This window comes from Humulus lupulus, chromosome 6 (assembly GCF_963169125.1).
Source record: "Humulus lupulus chromosome 6, drHumLupu1.1, whole genome shotgun sequence".
NCBI classification, from domain to species: domain Eukaryota; kingdom Viridiplantae; phylum Streptophyta; class Magnoliopsida; order Rosales; family Cannabaceae; genus Humulus; species Humulus lupulus.
Window position 1 is genome coordinate 65,969,959 of NC_084798.1, and position 19,455 is coordinate 65,989,413.

The 19,455-nt window shown below is 38.0% G+C and overlaps 1 non-coding gene across 1 annotated transcript; it reads left to right on the forward strand.

Annotated features, from left to right (window-relative positions):
- The first annotated feature begins 5,889 nt into the window (after window positions 1–5,889).
- Window positions 5,890–5,995, forward strand: LOC133787564 (small nucleolar RNA R71). Its single transcript, XR_009872579.1, has one exon. It is a non-coding gene; the product is annotated as a small nucleolar RNA R71 (small nucleolar RNA).
- Window positions 5,996–19,455: the final 13,460 nt, after the last annotated feature.

Here is a 19,455-nt window from a genome sequence, read left to right on the forward strand (position 1 = left end):
GAGTACTGAACCAGGTAAAAATATTTTTATGAATGAATTTAAGTACCTCCTTATACCATTACAAGTAGGTTTTGCTGCAGCTTACACCCATTTAGAAACATAATCTACTGCTAGCAAAATGTACTTGTTATTATAAGATGACGGGAAAGGCCCCATAAAATATATTCCCCACACATCAAACAACTCAAATTCCAGAATTCCATTCATCAGGATTTGATCTCTTCTTGATATGTTACCGGTCCTTTGTCAACGATCACAACTCTTAACAAATGCACTAGCATCTTTAAATAACATAAGCCAATAAAATCCACATTGCAAAACTTTTGCTGTTGTCCTTCTTTCTCCAAAGCAACCACCACAATGAAGTATGCTAATGAGTAAGTATGGAAATCATCTCCTCTGCCAGGCACATCTTCTAATTACTTGATCAGCACAATGACGACAGAGAATAGGCTCATCCCAATAAAAATGCTTGACTTCCGAATATAACTTTTTGAGTTGCTACCTTGACATGTTCGGAGACACAACTTTAGCTACCAAATAATTGACAAAATCAGGAAACCAAAGTACCTTTTCTTCACTTTCAATGGAAAATAATTGTTCATCTGGGAAGTTTACATCAATTTGTTCCTCTTTCTCATTAGGTTCTTCTCCTTTTTCCAATCTAGATAAATGATTTGCAACTATATTTTCTGTCCCCTTTTTGTCACGAATTTCCATATCAAACTCATGCAATAATAGGATCCATCGAATCAAGTGGGGCTTGGCATCCTTTGTTGGGGTTTTATGCCCTAATTAAAACCCAATTTCTTTGTAATCCCATTGTATTATCAATAAAAGAATAGAGATCATTTTTTGACTTGGTCAATCACTTTGCTCACATGTTGCATTTTAATGATTACTTGTTTCATATAAACTTCTATTAAATCCTGAGAATATAGCTAATCTTATTTATAGTGACGTAATCACAGTGGAATATAAATATGATTATATGTTCAAAATAAGTTAGTCCTAAGATTAGTCAGTGCACCGGATTTACACTGACTTGCCAATCTACGATATGATCTACTTACACATCACAGTGTTATGTTCTTTCCAGAACATTAGCAAAGTAGATAAGATCGGATGTATTTGTTACATCGGACAGGACCGATATTGACAGTTGATAAGATAAGTAAACATACCGTTATTATCTATTCTAGTCATATTATATAGTTGACCATAGGTCAATTCAATCTCAATTCTGAGTGGTTAGTATTCTAACTGATTGTATTATTTGAGTTCTTTGACTTGTTCGTTACCAGCTTACCCTACGGACTAGCCCATACTTACATCTTGGGAACTCGGTAGTATAATTGAGTGGGAGTGTTAATCATAGATATGAACATCTATAACTTCTGATGAAGAAGTGAAACGATGGTTTCCTTTTAGTTTGGTTCAAGGTGTTAAATGATAGAGATCTCATTTCAGTAATTAAATTAGTTTACTGAAATATCATTTACAAGGAACTAAGTGTTTTAAGGATAAAATACAATGAGGGGTAAAATGGTATTTTAGTCCTATCTCATTGTAGACCGTCTATAGAGGATTGAGTGAAAATTATGGTTGTAACAATGGATAATTAATAGTGTATCTATATTTGTTATAGAGCGTTCTATGAATTCAAGAGTGCAATTCCGAGTCTATAGTGGAGTCACGAGGAATCAATAAGTTAATAATTTTATTTGTTAGATTTATGATAACTTATTGGAGCTTGATTTCATAGGCCCATGGTCCCCATTGTACCTTGGATAAAATCATCTAGATAGTCTCAATTAATTGATTTAATCATCAATTAGAATTATCAAAATTGACCAGGTCAATTTTGGATAGTTTCATAGAGTTGTGTAATTTTGAGAAGAAAAGAGAAATTATGGCAGATTTATTAATTAAAATAAATTGGTATCTAAATTAATAAATAAATTTAAATCAAGGTTCAAATTATAAATAATTAATTTGATAAAGGATTTAAATAATTATTTAATTAATTAAATCAATATAAAATAATACAGTTCTTGATTTTAAGTCCAATGAGCTTATAATCAAATGGGAAATTTCACGGGCCTATAGCCCATGATAATTTCGACCTAGGGCTTCAAAATGGTTGTTATTTTATTGCTTTTTTAATTAAATTAAATGGCCTAATTGAGTCTATAAAAGGAGTGCTTAGAGAGAAGATTTAAGAGATGATCGATAAGTCACAAGTCAAATTTTCTGATAGTTTTATATTCTCTCTAAACACAAGTCCTTTTCTAAGCCACTTTGTTATTTTCTCTCCTTCTCTCTATATCTATCTCATGTGTTGAGAATTGCCCACACTAGTCTAGGTGGTTCTAAGGATACATTGGAAGATCGTGAAGAAAATAGAAGATCGGTTCAGTTTCTTGATAATACTCTGCGACAGAAAGGATACAAGAGTTAGAGAAACTGAAGGAAGGACTCTTAATTCCGATGCGTATACTGTAAGTATTATATTATTTGTTTCTCTTTGAATTCAATTTTAGAAACATATTTTAGGCTATCTCGTATTAATTTGTTTAATATTATAAATACATGAAAATAAATAAAGATCCTGTCTAAGCTTTTTCCAACATCCTTCTTGGTCATAAGGTACTTAATAGTGGAATGATCTGTAGAGACAATCACCTTATTGCCAATTAAATATGGTCTGAACTTGTCGAATGCAAAGGCAATTGCAAGTAATTCCTTCTCAGTAGTCGCATAATTTAATTGAGCATCATTCAAAGTTCAACTAGCATAATAAATTGTTCAGAATAGCTTGTCAACTTGCTATCCCATAACTGCTCCTACTGCATAATTACTTGCATCACACATCAATTCAAAAAAAGTTCCCAGTTCGGTGATACAACAATCAGAGTAGATACCAATTTCTCCTTCAGCGTGTTAAATGCCCTTACACATTCAACATCAAAGTTAAATCCCACACCATCCATAAGTAGAGTAGATAAGGGTTTTGAAATTTTTTTAAAATTCCTTTATAAAACTCCTGTAAAATCTAGCATGGCCCAAAAAACTACGAACCCCCTTAACAGACACTGGTGGAGGTAAGTTTTCTATTGTCAATATCTTGGCCCTGTCTACCTCAATACCATGGCGTGAAATTTTGTGGCCCAAGACTATGCCTTCTGTCACCATAAAGTGACATTGCTCCCAATTTAATATTAAATTTTACTCCTCACATCTTTTCAAAACCCTCTCCAAATTAGCCAAACATCCATCAAAAGAGGGCCCAAAGACTAAAAAGGTCATCTATGAAGATCTCTATACCTTTTTCTACCATGTTTGAGAAGATAGACATCATACAACTCTGAGAGGTTGCTAGAGCATTACATAACCCAAATGGCATTCTCTGAAACGCAAATGTTCCATAAAGGTACGTGAATGTAATCTTTTCTTGATCCTCCAGTGCTATGGGAATCTGATGGTATCCCGAATACCCATCCAAGAAACAGTAATAAGGATGGTCGGCCAATCTGTCTAACATCTGATCTACAAAAGGCAAGGAGAAATGGTATTTCTTTGTTGCCTTATTCAGTTTATGGAAGTCTATACAAATTCTCCATCTCGTCACCGTACGAGTTGGAATTAGTTCATTATTATCATTCTTAACCACCGTCATGCCACCCTTTTTTGGGACTACCTGAACATGACTAACCCATGCACTGTCAGATATTGGGTAAATTACCCCTGCATCCAACCATTTAAGAATTTCCTTCCTTACCACCTCTTTCATTGAAGGATTAAGCCTTCTCTGAGCATCAATACTAGGCTTACTATCCTCCTTCATTAATATACGGCGCATCACTGTTGAAAGGCTTATACCCTTAATGTCTGCTAGAGTCCACCCAATTGCTAGCTTGTGAGCCCTCAACACCCTAAGTAGCTTCTCTTCTTCAATCAGAGACAATGGAGCTAAAATAATAACCGGGACAGTGTCATTCTTACCCAAATAAGCATACTTAAGATGATCTAGTAAAGTTTTCAACTCAAGAATTGGTGGCTTCTCTATAGATGGGAGATGTCTATCAAGAACTTGCCCCAATTCCTCATATTTCTTTTTACAAATTTTCCCCGATGAGTTCAACCACTTAACATATTCACTGGCTTCAGTACCATCACACTCTTCAGGACTTGCGACCAAACTCAACTCAAGTGGATCCTCAATAGACTTGACCCCTTCACCACATTCCTCCAACACACTAACACTAAAACAACTGTCACTAGCAAAAGGATATTTCAAGGCTTTAAACACATTAAACACTACCTCATCATCTTGTACTCTGAGCCTTAACTCACCCTTCTAGACATCTATTAAAGCTTGCCCCGTGGCTAAAAATGGTCATCCCAATATAACATGCACGTCTTCATCTTCCTCCATATCTAATACAATGAAATCTGCTGGAAAGATGAATTTATCTACCTTTACTAGAACGTCCTCTATAATACCTTGGGGGTGTGTCAATGAATGGTCAGCCAGTTGAAGAGTAATAGTGGTGGGTCTAGCTTCCCCCAAACCAAGTCTTCTAAATATAGACAGGGACATTAAATTAATGCTTGTACCCAAATCACATAAAGCCATCTCACAATGAAAGTTCCCAATTGTGCAAGGTACAATGAAGCTGCCCGAATCTCTTAACTTTTGAGGAAGTTTCTTTTGAATAATTGCACTACACTCTTTTATTAATGCCACGGTTTCATAATCCTCCATTTTTCTCTTATTAGACAATATATCTTTCATAAACTTCACATAATTAGGAATTTTTTCTAGAGCCTCCGCAAAAGAAATGTTAATGTGAAGTTTCTTAAATACCTCAAGAAATTTGGAGAATTTTTTGTCAATATTGGCCTTTCAGAACCGTTGAGGATAAGGAATCTTTGGTGTAGGCTCAGTGTATTTCGGCTTCTCTGTCTTTGGAAGATCTTCAGAAACCTCCTCTTGTGTGGGACTAGTAGCATTTTTATTCATTGTCTTCTTTGCCTTGTCATCCACTATAGGTCCATCATACTTAGTACCATAGAGACTAAAATCCAATTACCAATAATTGCTCTTTAGGATTTACCTCTGTGGAACTAGGAAAATTCCCTTGCTATCGACTAGAAAGTAGTTTAGCCAACTGACCCATTAGTGTCACCAAATTCCTGATGAAAGACCTTGTCTCTATCATGAATTGATTTAATTGGTCTGGCTGAGTTGTTGGTGAGTTCATTGGAGGATGTGGTGGTGGATGAGATGAGCATGGATTTGGATCATAATAAGTCCTAGAGTGTAGTCCATAAGTTGGTTGATGAGATGGTTGTTGAGGTGGGTACTGTGGATACTGCGGTTGTAATCCTTGGTTATTTTTCCAAGATAGGTTAGGGTGATTTTTCCATGCAGGAGTATATGAATTTGAGTAAGTGTTGGGTGCCAGTCTTGGAAAGTTACCAATAACATGTGCCTGTTCGTAAGGCATACTGTTTATGTTTGTTGAGCAACTAACAATGCTAAGGCATTGTTCATAAGAATGCGGACCCCCAAAAATCTCACAACTCATTACATTCTGTACTTGCATTGCTTGTGCGACAAGGTTATTATGCTGTAGTTGCTTGGTTAGAGATGCCACTTGAGCGGTGAATAACGCAATAGGATCGACCTCTAAGACTCCTGCCACATTCTTATTCTCACGCTCAGTAGGCCAATTGTAGTTATTCATGGCCATCTCTTCCAGTTTTTCATAAGCTTCATTAGCGCTTTTTCTCATAAACGCTCCTCCCGATGTTGCATCAATAATTGTCCTTGTATTTCCCCCCAAACCATTGTAAAAGGTATGCACCAGCAACCACTTCTCTATTCCATGATGTGGGCACTTCCTTTGCAACTCTTTAAAATGTTCCCACGCATCATATAATGACTCCCCATCTAGCTGATGGAAGTTATTAATCTCTCCTCTATATTGGGCTGACTTCGCAGAAGGAAAATATTTACTAAGGAATTTCTAAGCCAAGTCTTCCCAAGTAACTATAGAGTTGGCTTGTACTGAATTCAACCAAATCTTAGCTCTGTCTCTTAACGAAAATGGGAATAATCTTAATCTGACAGCATCGCTACTCACCCCATTTATTTTGAATGTCACACACAACTCTAAAAAGTTGGTAATATGAAGATTTGGATACTCGTTTGGTAATCCCCCGAATTGTACACAATTTTGTACCATCTGAATAATCGAGGGTTTTATCTCAAAATTATTCGCCTCAACAGTAGAAGGAAGAATACTTGAATATATCCCCGTAACACTAGGGAGTACATAATTTCTCAATGGCAGGTCAGTCTCAACTGCTACGTTACTCGCATTACCCAGATTTGCATTGTTTTTGACACCATTATTTGCGTTCTCAACCATGGAAAAATCCAGCCTTCTCTTTATCTTTCGATTTTGTCTACACGTTCTCTCAATTTCAAGATCTATTGATTTGAGTTCCTTTTGTCTACTTCCCGCATATACCAATAATTCCTGAAACACAATATAGACACAATCCAAACGAGTGTAAAATATAAAAAACTAAACTAGAAAAAAATACAATTACTTTTGATATTGGATATTAAGTCCCCAGCAACGGCGCAAAAATCTTGATCACGAAAATTTGTGATACGCAACTATACGTAATCAATTCAAGTAATATAGATAGTAAATAAGAATCGTTCCCACAGAGACTAAAATCCAATTATTAATAATTGTTCTTTACTTTCTATTTGGTAAACAAACTTTAGATGAATAAATCTAATTACAAAATTTTAAATAACTGTGAACAAAATAATTAATCAAAAGATGAAAATAAATAATAAAAAGACCTAGGGTATCAACTTCATTAAATTTTCATTCTACTAATTTTATTAATCAGTTCTCAATTTCTTTCTTCATATTCTAATAGTAGGTTAACATAAATCGATTCCTATTCTTTTTCAAGATATAAGATCTCAACCTATATGCAGGTTTTCTACATCTCTGTGATAAACTTAAACATATAGCAGGTATTAAGCATAGAAACCCAATTGCTACACAAGTCATACAGGTACTTTCGTCCAATATTTAACATTTGTCTATATAATGATAGCATATTCAATTCTCATCTTTCGAATTTTGAATCAAAATCATAAACCAAGCAAATATTGATCAGGTATTTACTAGCATTAAGCAAACATTATATAAATTAGAATAACAAAGAAGAATCAATAGAACATTATAATAACATTAAATAGAAATCCAAGTGACTACATTAAACTCTAGAGAAAGAATTTAGTTCATATTAGACATAATAACCATAACATTCAAATAATTGTTCATAGAAAATACCCTAAAGAACTAAGACAAAAAAGAAATCTAGAGAACAATAAACAGAGAAAACAAGTAGTCTTCTTAGTGTTTTTTTGTCAGAAATTGTCATAATGATGCTTAAATAGTAATGTCTGCTTTGGATGTGAAATCCCCCTGCATAAAATGCCCTTTTCTGCAAAATCCGCCACTCAAGTGTCGTGGCTTTATAATGAAGCGCTGTGGCATGTGTCCAAAACTCTAGAATTCTCTCATCTCTGACTTGCTCAAGCGTCGTGGCTCTAATAGACTTGCACTGCAGCCCAAATTCATCAACCAATAGCGTCGCAGCTTTTAAAGGCAGCATCGCGGCCCTTTGCTTCTCAAGAAATTAACATTTCTTTCTAATCGGAGCATCGCGGCTCTAACTCCAAGCACCGTGGCTCAAATGTCTTTTTTCATCAAATTCCATCATTTTTACACCAAATGCGGCCATTTATCAATCACGTCCCATATATATGAAATATCATCAAAAAAAGGCAACAAAACGTCATACTGCACAAAAAATTACAAAATAATCCTAAAATATTATATAAAATAACCCTTTAAAACACTATAAAACTACTCTATCAAGGGTCGCGGCGCACCTCCCAAACCAAAAGCCCTCTACTTGGGCGTCAGGGCACGGACCACGACTTTCCCCTTAGAGTCGCGGCACTCCCCCCAAGCAAAACCCCTCCTGGTCCTGGGTTTACACAAGTCACGACGCCCAAGAACAATGTCGTGACCCAACCTCAAACCTAGCCATTTTCTTTATTTTCTCGATCTTAAAATCCTCAAAAAACCTACCCAAACATATCCAAATCCCAAAAAAAAAGTTCCCAATATCCCAATGGCCAAAAACCATTAAAACTCAAGTCTCAAACCATTCAAAAACTCATCAAAACATAAAATCCATTCAAAGCTTAAAATCTCGAAAACTCAAAACTTAAAGCTTGGATTACCTTGAATCGTTTCCCAATTAAATCCTCTGGCTAACAAGCTTCTAATCTTCCCTAGAATCGTTACGACTCTAACCTTGCTTGAATCCGAGTCCTAAAACTCGAGTTTCCTTTGAAAATGCTAACGGGCGTCAAATGAATGAACGAGATAGAGAGAGAACGTACTGAACGTTCTTTTTATTTCTGGCAGGTTACTTCAAGCTTAAGCAACCTCAAGAAAATCCCAATGCTCGGGGTCCCAAAAATGCCCCCGGGGTAAAATAGTCAAAATTCCCATAATTCCCTTCTAATCTCACTAACTCCCAATATATCATCAAATAATCATTCCCATCACCCAATATCCCGGTAATATATTAAAAACCCAAAATACCCCTCGACTCACACCGAGTCAAATATTGATCCCGTTCTGACTTTCCCACTAGATTGCTCCCTTGGATCGTCTCGTGTCGAGTAACCCACATATATCCACATAATAATGTGGTCCCAAACATATATCACATATGTAATGACCCAAAATCCCTAAAGTGGCTTAGAGCTTGGATTAAGGGGCCAGGAGGGCCATAATTGATTTACAATGCAATTAAATAAATATATGCATGATTATGTGAGTTATATTATTATATGATGATAAATGCAAGCATGTGGGTCTATTTTTCATTATAAGGGTATTTTGGTAATTTGGTCCGTGGAGGGCATATTTGTAAATTTTCATGCATGTGTTATGATTTATGGATGAGACCACATTATAATGTGGATTTTTTCAAGGTATTCGGCATGAGACGATCTTAGAATGAAAATTAGCGGTTTGGTCATAACGGGATTAATTTCTGGGCTCGGGGTGAGTCTTGGGGTAATTTGATGATTAGCACATTACTGGGAATAAAAGGGTAATGGGATATAATTTATGAATATTTGAGAATATTGGGAATATTGGGAATTGGAGGACATTAATTATTATTAACAGGATTAGATGGAAATGACGGTTTTTCCCTTGGGGGCTGTTAAGGAAATAATATAGGCTTGGGGGCATTTTGGTCTTTTTACTAAGGGATATATGTTAAGTTGGAAGGTTGTAGAGAATATAGAAAAAACAGAGTTCTTTCCTTCTTCCTCTCGATCCTTCCTTTTTCCCTCTTTTCCTTTGAATTTTTAGAGCTAAAGTTGAGGGTTCAAGCTTGGGAATTAAGGCTAGAGGTTCTAGGCTAGTGTTCAGCCATTGAAGGGGATTCAAACCTGATTTTAAGGTAAGGTTTCAGCCATGGTTTTTTTTTCTGGTTTTTGCTCTATTTTCCAACTGGTTTTGTTGATATTTTGGACTGTATAGATAGGCATTCGATGAGGTTTTATTTGTTATAAAGCTTAGGTTTTGTTGGTTGAATGATGGATAAGTTGTGCTAATGTTTGGGTGAGATTTTTGGGTTGATTTGATAAAGGTTTGTGGCTGGTTTTAATGGAGAAAATGGCAGGGGTGCTGTGTTTGTGGGGTCAAGTCGCGACTTGGCCCAGGCAAGTCACGACCTGCCCCTAATACCCAGCCAGAGTGCTATCTGTCTAGGGGCGCACCGTGACTCACTAGGCCAAGTCGCGGCCCGCCCCCACCTTTATTTCCTAGGAGGATTTTTTAAGGGCTTAGGCTTGGGGGTTCAATTCCTAAGGCTCAGGATCGAATCTACTGACCGTTTTAGTACGTTTCAAGGTCTCGGGAGCGAGGTTTAGACCATGAACCTTTTATGATTTATTTTATTAATGGAATTACACATTTGGTTATGACTAGGTGACCACTAAGGGACCCAAGGATTGATTGTTCTCAAATGGTCGTTCTTTTATTATTTCATGCTCGAACCATGGGTAAGAAAACTGCACCCAGTATGTGACATGCATGGTTATTGATGAGGCATGTTGAGTGCTCTATATGTGGACATTGATTTCATATTAAATGCTTAACAGTCTTGCTTACTTGTGAGTGGTACTGACTTATTAGGCAGAACAAGCAATGGTGTCAGTATTGACTGTGAAGATGTGACTTATTAGTCAAGTTCGGCAGTGGTATTGAGCACTGGTCATATGGAATTGACCTATGAGTCAAGAATGGTATTAGCGTGTTTAACACAAGCCAAAAATAGTAGATCTAATTGACATAAGCATGAAATGCTTGACTAGCCTTAAGTTCGATGAAAACAAAAGCGCTTTTCTAGTCTAAAGGCTAGTTACTTAAAGCCAGAGTCAAAAGGCTAAGGTGACTGATACGGCACATGGCTTAGGGAGCAGATCCCCAAAAATGGACTTATTAGCCATTTATTTAAGGAACAAAACCCTAGAGATGGACTTGGTAGTCATCTATATAGGGAACATATCCTTAGATGATGACTTATTAGTCACATGCACAGTGTGTGACTCAATAGTCACTTATCTGATTAAAGCTACAAGCCCTAGCATGATTACCATAATCATTTATTGATATTGTATACATGCAGTAATAAATTTTATTGCTAAGCCTTGGCTCACGGGTGCTATGTGATATAGGTAAAGGGAAAGAAAAGCTCACTCAGCCTTGAGTGGAGAGATTAGGTGGTGATGTGTACATATGTGGCCGCTTGACCACCACGTCCAAGGTGTTTCTCAAAGGAATTAGGAATTAACCCTAGTTTTGTCGCTTAGGTCGGCGGGTTCTAATTTTTACACTGTAATGACCTTTTTGGATTGTATATAACTTTGTAAACACTTTTCATGGCCTGTGTACAATTTTATAGTTTAAATAAAATATATCCATTCTTTTTTATCAAGATTTTTCACCTTAGCCTATTAATAACACCTAGATGCATGTTTATAACCAAAAGACTTGCTTATTAAGTTAAGCACTATTTAAAATCCACAGTAACGGTCTTGGAGTAACCAGGGCGTTACAACTTAGTATCAGAGCGTGCCAAGGTTTAGGGTTCCTGTGGACTCGCTGGGCATGTACACTCGCTACTAAAGACAAGCTTGACTCATGGTTTGGTAACTATTTATGTGGTTATATGTTTAACTACTTAAATAGAATATAAAGGCTTTACCTACTTACATGAGATATATTGAGAAGGCTTGGCCTTGACTACTGCATCATAAGCAAGAATGTGCTTATTAGTACTGATATTGCTAGAACATGCTTATTAGTACTGTTAATCGTTGAACTATTAATTGAAAAGTGTTAAATGTTAAATGATATAATCATGTATCCATTTGTTTATTTATATGATTATGGAATATGGATGATTATCTATTTGATCTTGGACTGTGAGGCGGGAAGAGGTTTAGTTATCACTGCCTAACTGGCGGCATTGATTGTTTCAACAAGGTTTAAGTTATAAGAATGATTCCAAGATAGACAGATTCATCAGCTGGCCAGGAAGATCAGGGCCAGAATAAAAGACAGGGTCAAGAGAATGACCAGAATCAGATTCCACAGTCAATTCCTGAAAACTGGCAACAGTTGTTTGTTGACTTACATGCAAGAGTATTGAGGCAAGAAGAAGAAATCCGCCTCCTGAGACAACAACAGTTTCCTATAGGGAACGTTTTACCTGAGGCACCACCTGCAGTGGTGCCAACAGTTGAGCAGCTGCCAGAGGATGGAAATAAATGGTAACCTCTTTATGAAAGGTTTAGGAAATAGCAACCTCTAGTTTTATAGGGTAGTGCAAATCCAGCTAAGGCAAAGCAATGGATGAGCATGATTATCACCATCCTTGACTTTATGAGGGTGTCTGGTAATGAGAGGGTGACTTATGCCACGTATATGTTTCGATAGGATGCCCGAATTTGGTGGGAAGTGATATCCCAGACCATTAATGTCAATGCCCTGAGTTGGGAAGAGTTTCAGACTCTGTTAAATGAGAAGTACTATAATGATGCCATCAGGGCTACTAAGGCTAAAGATTTTATCAGATCACTTCAGGGGAGTCTGCCAATGATTGAATATGCTCTGAAGATTGATAGATTGGAAAAAATTTCCATGGAACTGGTGCCCACTGATGGGACCAGGAGGGAAGGTTTCTCCATGGGCTACATCCTAGATTAGCCCGGGATGTTCGTATCACCACTGTGGCTGGAGTTACTACTTATGCACAGGTGATGGAGAAGGCGCTCATAGCTGAGAGCATAGAGAATAAGATCTGGTGAGATAATGCAACCAGAAGAGAGTTTAGGAGGGTAGTGTTGGGGTTTTATGCCCTAATTAAAACCCAAATTCTTTGTAATCTCATTTTATTATCAATAATAGAATACAAATCATTTTTTGACTTAGTCAATCACTTTGCTCACATGTTTTATTTTCATGATTATTTGCTTAATATAAACTTCTATTAAATCCCGAGCATATAGCTAATCGTATTTATAGTGACGTAAACAAAGTGGCATATAAATGTGATTATATGTTCAAAATAAGTTAGTCCTAAGATTAGTCAGGATTTACACTGACTTGCCAATCTACGATCTGATCTACTTACACATTGTGGTGTTATGTTCTTTCTAGAACATTAGCAAAGTAGATAAGATCGGATGTATTTATTACATCGGACTGGATCGATATTGACAGTTGATAAGATAAGTAAACATACCGTTATTATCTATTCTAGTCATATCATATAGTTGGCCATAGGTCAATTCAATCTTAATTCTGAGTGGTTAGTATTCTAACTGATTATATTATTTGAGTTCTTTGACTTGTTCGTTACCAGCTTACCCTACAGACTAGCCCATACTTACATCTTGGAAACTCGGTAGTATAATTGAGTGGGAGTGTTAATCATAGATATGAACATCTATAGCTTCTGATGAAGAAGTGAAACAATGGTTTCCTTTTAGTTTGGTTCAAGGTGTTAAATGATAGAGATCTCATTTCAGTAATTATATTAGTTTACTGAAATATCATTTACAAGGAACTAAGTGTTTTAAGGATAAAATACAATGAGGGGTGAAACGGTATTTTAGCCTTATCTCATTGTAGACCGTCTATAGAGGATTGAGTGACAATTATGGTTGTAACAATGGATAATTAATAGCGTATCTATATTTGTTATAGAGCGTTCTATGACTTCAAGAGTGCAATTCCGAGTCTATAGTGGAGTCATGAGGAATTAATAAGTTAGTAAATTTATTTGTTAGATTTATGATAACTTATTGGAGCTTGATTTCATAGGCCCATGGTCCCCACTGTACCTTGGATAAAATCATCTAGATAGTCTCAATTAATTGATTTAATTATCAATTAGAATTATCAAAGTTGACTAGGTCAATTTTGGATAGTTTCATAGAGTTATGTATTTTTTAGAAGAAAAGAGAAATTAGGGCAGATTTATTAATTAAAATAAATTGGTATCTAAATTAATAAATCAGTTTAAGTCAAGGTTCAAATTATAAATAATTAATTTAAATAAGTATTTAATTAATTAAATCAATAGAAAATAATACAGGCCTAAAGCCCATGATAATTTCGACCTAGGGTTATTAATTGGCTATTATTTTATTGATTTTTTTATTAAATTAAATGGCCTAATTAAGTCTATAAAAGGAGTGCTTAAAGAGAAGTCAAAACACAAGTTGTGACAAGTTCAGAAGTTAGATTTTCTGATAGGTTTTAGATTCCCTCTAAACACAAGTATTTTCTATGCCTCTTTGTTATTTTCTCTTCTTCTCTCTGTATCTATCTCATGTGTTGAGAATTGCCCACACTAGTCTAGGTGATTCTAAGGATACATTGGAAGACTGTGAAAAAATTAGAAGAACGGTTCAGTTTCTTGATAATACTTTGCGACAGAAAGGATACAAGAGTTAAAGAAACTGAAGGGAGGACTCTTTCATTCCGCTGTGTATACTGTAAGTATTCTTATTTTTGTTTCTCTTTGAATTCAATTTTAGAAACATATTAATTTGTTTAATAGTAAATCTACATTAAAATAAATAAAGATCCTGTATAAGAATTTCCCAACAGGCAGGACCTCCATTTGTGGGTTCATGTAGGGGTAGAGGCCCCAGTGATCAGAAGAGGAAGGATCTTGATGCCTTCCCAACTCCAGGTCCTGATAGGCGACCACGTGGTATTCCAATGGGACGCCAGGGTGGTTGTGAGGCCTGAAAGATTTATCTAGAGTACCCTAGGTGCAAGAGACGCCATTTGGGGGAGTGTAGGGAAAAGACTTGCTTCTTATGTGGGGTAGTTGGAAATCTCAAGAAAGATTGCCCAAAAGAAAGAAAAGAAGAACCCCAGGAAGGCGAACAGCTCGGCCCCAGCTCAAGTGTTCCCGTTGACTCAAGCAGAAGCTGAGGCTTCACCCTCAATATTTACAGGTCAGCTTTTTAGTGCTAGAACCCCTTATACCATTTTGATTGATTCTGGTGCTACACATTCCTTTGTTGCTAGTAGAATTATTGATAGACTGTGTAGACCAGTTGATTATTATGTTGTGGGGTTCGGGACCTTATTACCCACTGGGGAGTTAGTAGTATCCAGGAGATGGGTCAGATCTTTGCCAGTGACAGTGGAGGGCAGAGAGTTGCCAGTTGATTTGATAGAGTTAGTTATGACTGACTTTGACATGATTCTGGGTCTGGATTGGTTAGTGAAGTATGGGGCAACCATAGATTGTAGAAGGAAGATGGTATCCTTTGAACCTGAAAGTGAGGATCCTTTTGTATTTGTTGGCACTATACATGGATCCCGTGTACCTATACTATCTGTTTTGAGGGCTAGAGATCTATTGCAAGGAGGTTGCAAAGGATTCTTAGCTAGTGTGGTGGATACCACTCAGGCCATGCCAGTGGGACCAGAGGAGACCAAATTAGTGTGTGAATTTTTGGATATGTTTCCAAAAGATTTACCAGGGTTGCCACCACACAGAGAGATTGAATTTGTGATAGAACTGGCACCAGGGATGGAGCCAGTGTCTAGAGCACTTTACAGAATGGCCCTAGCAGAGTTAAAAGAATTGAAAATACAGCAGCAAAAGCTATTAGATTTGGGTTTTATCATACCTAGTTTCTCACCTTGGGGTGTACCAGTTCTGTTTGTGAAGAAGAAGGATGGTTTTCTGAGGATGTGTATTGATTACATAGAACTTAATAAGTTAACAATTAAGAAACGTGTCCTCTGCCAAGGATAGATGATCTATTTGATTAGTGGCAAGGTAAAAGGGTATTCTCAAAGATAGACCTTGGATCTGGTTATCATTAGCTGAGGATCAAGGAAGGAGATATACTGAAGACTGGTTTTCGCACTAGATATGGGCATTATGAGTTCTTAGTCATGTCTTTTGGATTGACTAATGCCCAACTGCTTTTATGGATTTGATAAACAGAGTGTTCAAGGATTATTTGGACCAGTTTGTGATCGTCGTCATTGATGATATTCTGGTTTATTCTCAGTTAGAGTCAGAGCATGAGCAACATCTGAGGTTGGTTCTACAGAGACTGAGGTAACAAAGACTGTTTGCAAAGTTCAAGAAGTGTGAGTTCTGGTTATCTCAGGTATCTTTCATTGGGCACATTTTCAGTAAGGAGGGGATTAAAGTGGATCCAGCTAAGATTGAGGCGGTCAGAGATTGACGAAGGCCAAAGAATGCTTCTGAAGTTAGGAGTTTCCTTGGATTGGCAGGTTATTACAGATGTTTTGTGGAAGGATTCTCAAAGATTGCCACTTCATTAACTGAGCTAATACGCAACAATCAGAAGTTTGTGTGGTCAGACAGGTGTGAGAACAGCTTCCAAGAACTGAAGTAGAGGTTGATTACAGCTCCAGTTCTGAGTCTTCCTACAGATTAGGAGAAGTTTGTGATATACTACGATGCCTCACATCAAGGTTTGGGCTGTGTTTTGATGCAGTCAGGGAAGGTGATTGCTTATGCCTCACGTCAATTGAAGGAATATGAACAGAGATATCCCACTTATGATTTAGAGTTGGCGGTATTGGTCTTTGTATTAAAAGTATGGAGGCATTACCTTTATGAGGAGAAGTGTGAGATCTATACTAACCACAAGAGCCTGAAATACTTCTTCACACAAAAAGACCTGAGTATGAGACAAAGGTGTTGGCTGGAGTTAGTAAAAGATTACGATTGTGAGATCTTGTATCATCCAGGAAAGGCCAACATGGTAGCTGATGCTATAAGCCGGAAGGGTCCGGGACAGAATTTCAGTGCGAGGCTGATATCCACAGAATTAGCAGAGGATATGACCAGAGATGATATAGAGTTACTGATGGTCTAGTTGGCCAACATTACACTATAGTCTACGCTGTAGGAGAGAATAAAGGAAGGTTAGTTGGGTGATCCACAGCAGACGAAGATCAGAGAGGATGTTTTAGCTGGAGTATCCAGAGATTACACAGTGTCTGAGATGGGCTTGTTGAGATACAAGGGTCGGATATGTGTTCCGTTAGACACTGCTATGAGGCGAGAGATTCTGGATGAATATCATACTACTCCTTATTCTTTGCATCCAGGCACCATGAAGATGTATCAGGATGTGAGATCATTTTATTGGTGGTTTGGGATGAAGAAGGGTGTAGTGGAGTATAAGGCTAAGTGCTTGACATGTCAACAGGTCAAGGCTGAGCATTAGAGGCCAGCAATATTATTGCAGCCTCTAGACATTCCAGAGTGGAAATGGGAAGACATCACGATGGATTTCGTGGTGGGGTTACCCAGGATTGTTGGTCAACATGATTCAGTATGGGTTATTGTGGATCGTTACACCAAGTCAGCTCACTTCTTACTAGTGAGGACTACTTATACAATTGACCAGTATGCAGATCTCTATGTGAAAGAGATCGTGCATCTTCATGGAGCACCAAGGTCGATCGTGTCAGATCGGGACCCCACTTTCACTTCCAAGATCTGGGGAAGTTTACAGAAGGCCATGGGAACACAATTAAAGTTCAGTACTGCTTATCATCCTCAGAGAGATAGATAATCTGAGAGGACGATTCATATATTAGAATACATGCTGCGAGCATGTGTACTGGACTTTGGTGGATCCTGGAGTAAGTATCTACCTTTGATAAAGTTTTCCTACAACAACAGTAGTCAGTCTACCATTGGGGTGGCACCTTATGAAATGTTGTATGGTAAGAAATGCATATCTCCCATTCATTGGGATGAGATAGGAGAAAGGAGATACTTGGGTCCTGAGGTAATTAAGAGGACCAGTGAGGCCATTGAGAAGATTAGAGCTCGGATGCTTGCTTCTCAAAGAAAAAGTTATGCAGATCCCAAATGCGACAACGTTGAGTTCTAGGTAGGAGATTATGTTTTCCTTAGACTCTCACCATGGAAAAGGGTGAGAAGATTCGGGAAGAAGGGCAAGTTGAGCCCTAGATTTGTAGGTCCATTTGAGATCTTGGAGAGGATTGGTTAGGTGGCTTACAGGTTGGCCTTACCACCGGCATTGTCGGTCGTGCATAACATGTTTCATCTTTCGGCTCTTTGGAGGTATGTATCAGATGTGACTCATGTTTTGAGTTATGATGATCTGAAGCTTGACGCAGATCTCTCCTATGAGGAGTAGCCCGTCCAGATACTAGAAAGAAAGGACAAGGTCCTCGGGAATAAAATGATACCTTTAGTTAAGGTATTATGGAGGAACAGCAAGGTTGAGGAAGCGACCTGGGAGATGGAGTCAGATATGCAAAATCAATATCCCGAGCTTTTCAGGTAAATTTCAAGGATGAAATTTCTGTAAGGAGTGGATAGCTATAATGACCCAAAATCCCTAATGTGGCTTAGAGCTTGGATTAGGGGGCCAGGAGGGCCATAATTGATTTACTATTCAATTAAATGATTATAGGCATGATTATGTGATTTATATTATTATATGATGATAAATACATTCATGTGGGTCAATTTTTCATTATAAGGGTATTTTGGTAATTTGGCCCATGGAGGGCATATTTGTATATTTTCATGCATGTTTATGATTTATGGATGAGACCTCATTATAATGTGTATTTGTTCGAGCTATTCGGCATGAGATGAACTTAGAATGAAAATTAGCAGTTTTGTCATAACAGGATTAATTTCTGGGCTCGAGGTGAGTCTCGGGGTTATTTGATGATTAGCACATTACCGAGAATAAAAGGGTAATGGGATATGATTTATTAATATTTGAGAATATTGGGAATATTGAGAATTGGAGGACGTTAATTATGATTAACGGGATTAGATGGAAATGACGGTTGTGGATGCCAAAATTCAGCTTGAACAAGGCCCTCGCCTCGTGACCCTCAAAACATAGGTTTGGGATGTGTGAATATGGAATAATTTCCCCCTCAATCACCATGAGCCAAGATGCTAAGTTGGACCTCAAGGAAGAAAGGTCTCCCTGACAGAAGTCTAAGAAGGGCATCTGCGAGCGACTAAGTGTTCAGATACATGGGCCTCATTATGAGAGGCACTTCCTCAAAGATGGTCTGTATGAACCCTAGAGACCTAAGTGCCTCGCCATGCATACATACCCACCGAGGCACCAAGGGTCTCGCACAGTAAGACCCATCCTCGAGCCTCGTGAATTCCCAAGCGTGCACATGTCCTTCCTAGCCGCTCCATCCGGACCCTAGACGCACAAGGGGCCTCGCTATGCGAGGGCCGTCACGCGTATGCACCCATCGAGGCACCAAGGGTCTCGCATAGTGAGACCCATCGCTGAGCCTTGTGAATACCCAAGCGTGCACTTGTCCCTCCTAGCCGCTCTGCATGGACCCTAGAGGCACCAATGGCCTTGCTATGCGTGGTTCGTCACGCGTATGCACCCGCCAAGGCACCAAGGGTCTCACATAGTGAGACCCATCCCCGAGCCTGGTGAATACCTAAGCATGCACATGTCCCTCCTAGCTACTCCACATGGACCCTAGAGATCCAAGGACCTTGCATAGCGAGGCTCATCACATGTATGTAACCGCCGAGGCACCAAGGGTCTCGCATAGTGAGACCCATCCCCGAGCCTCATGAATGCCCAAGTCAAATGCATCTTCAAGCCTCGTACATGCCTATTTCTAGACTCTACACCTGGGAATAGGGCCTGGAGAAAAGAAGTATGGTTCGACACTTACCAAAATATAAAGAAGCCTGGAGAAAATA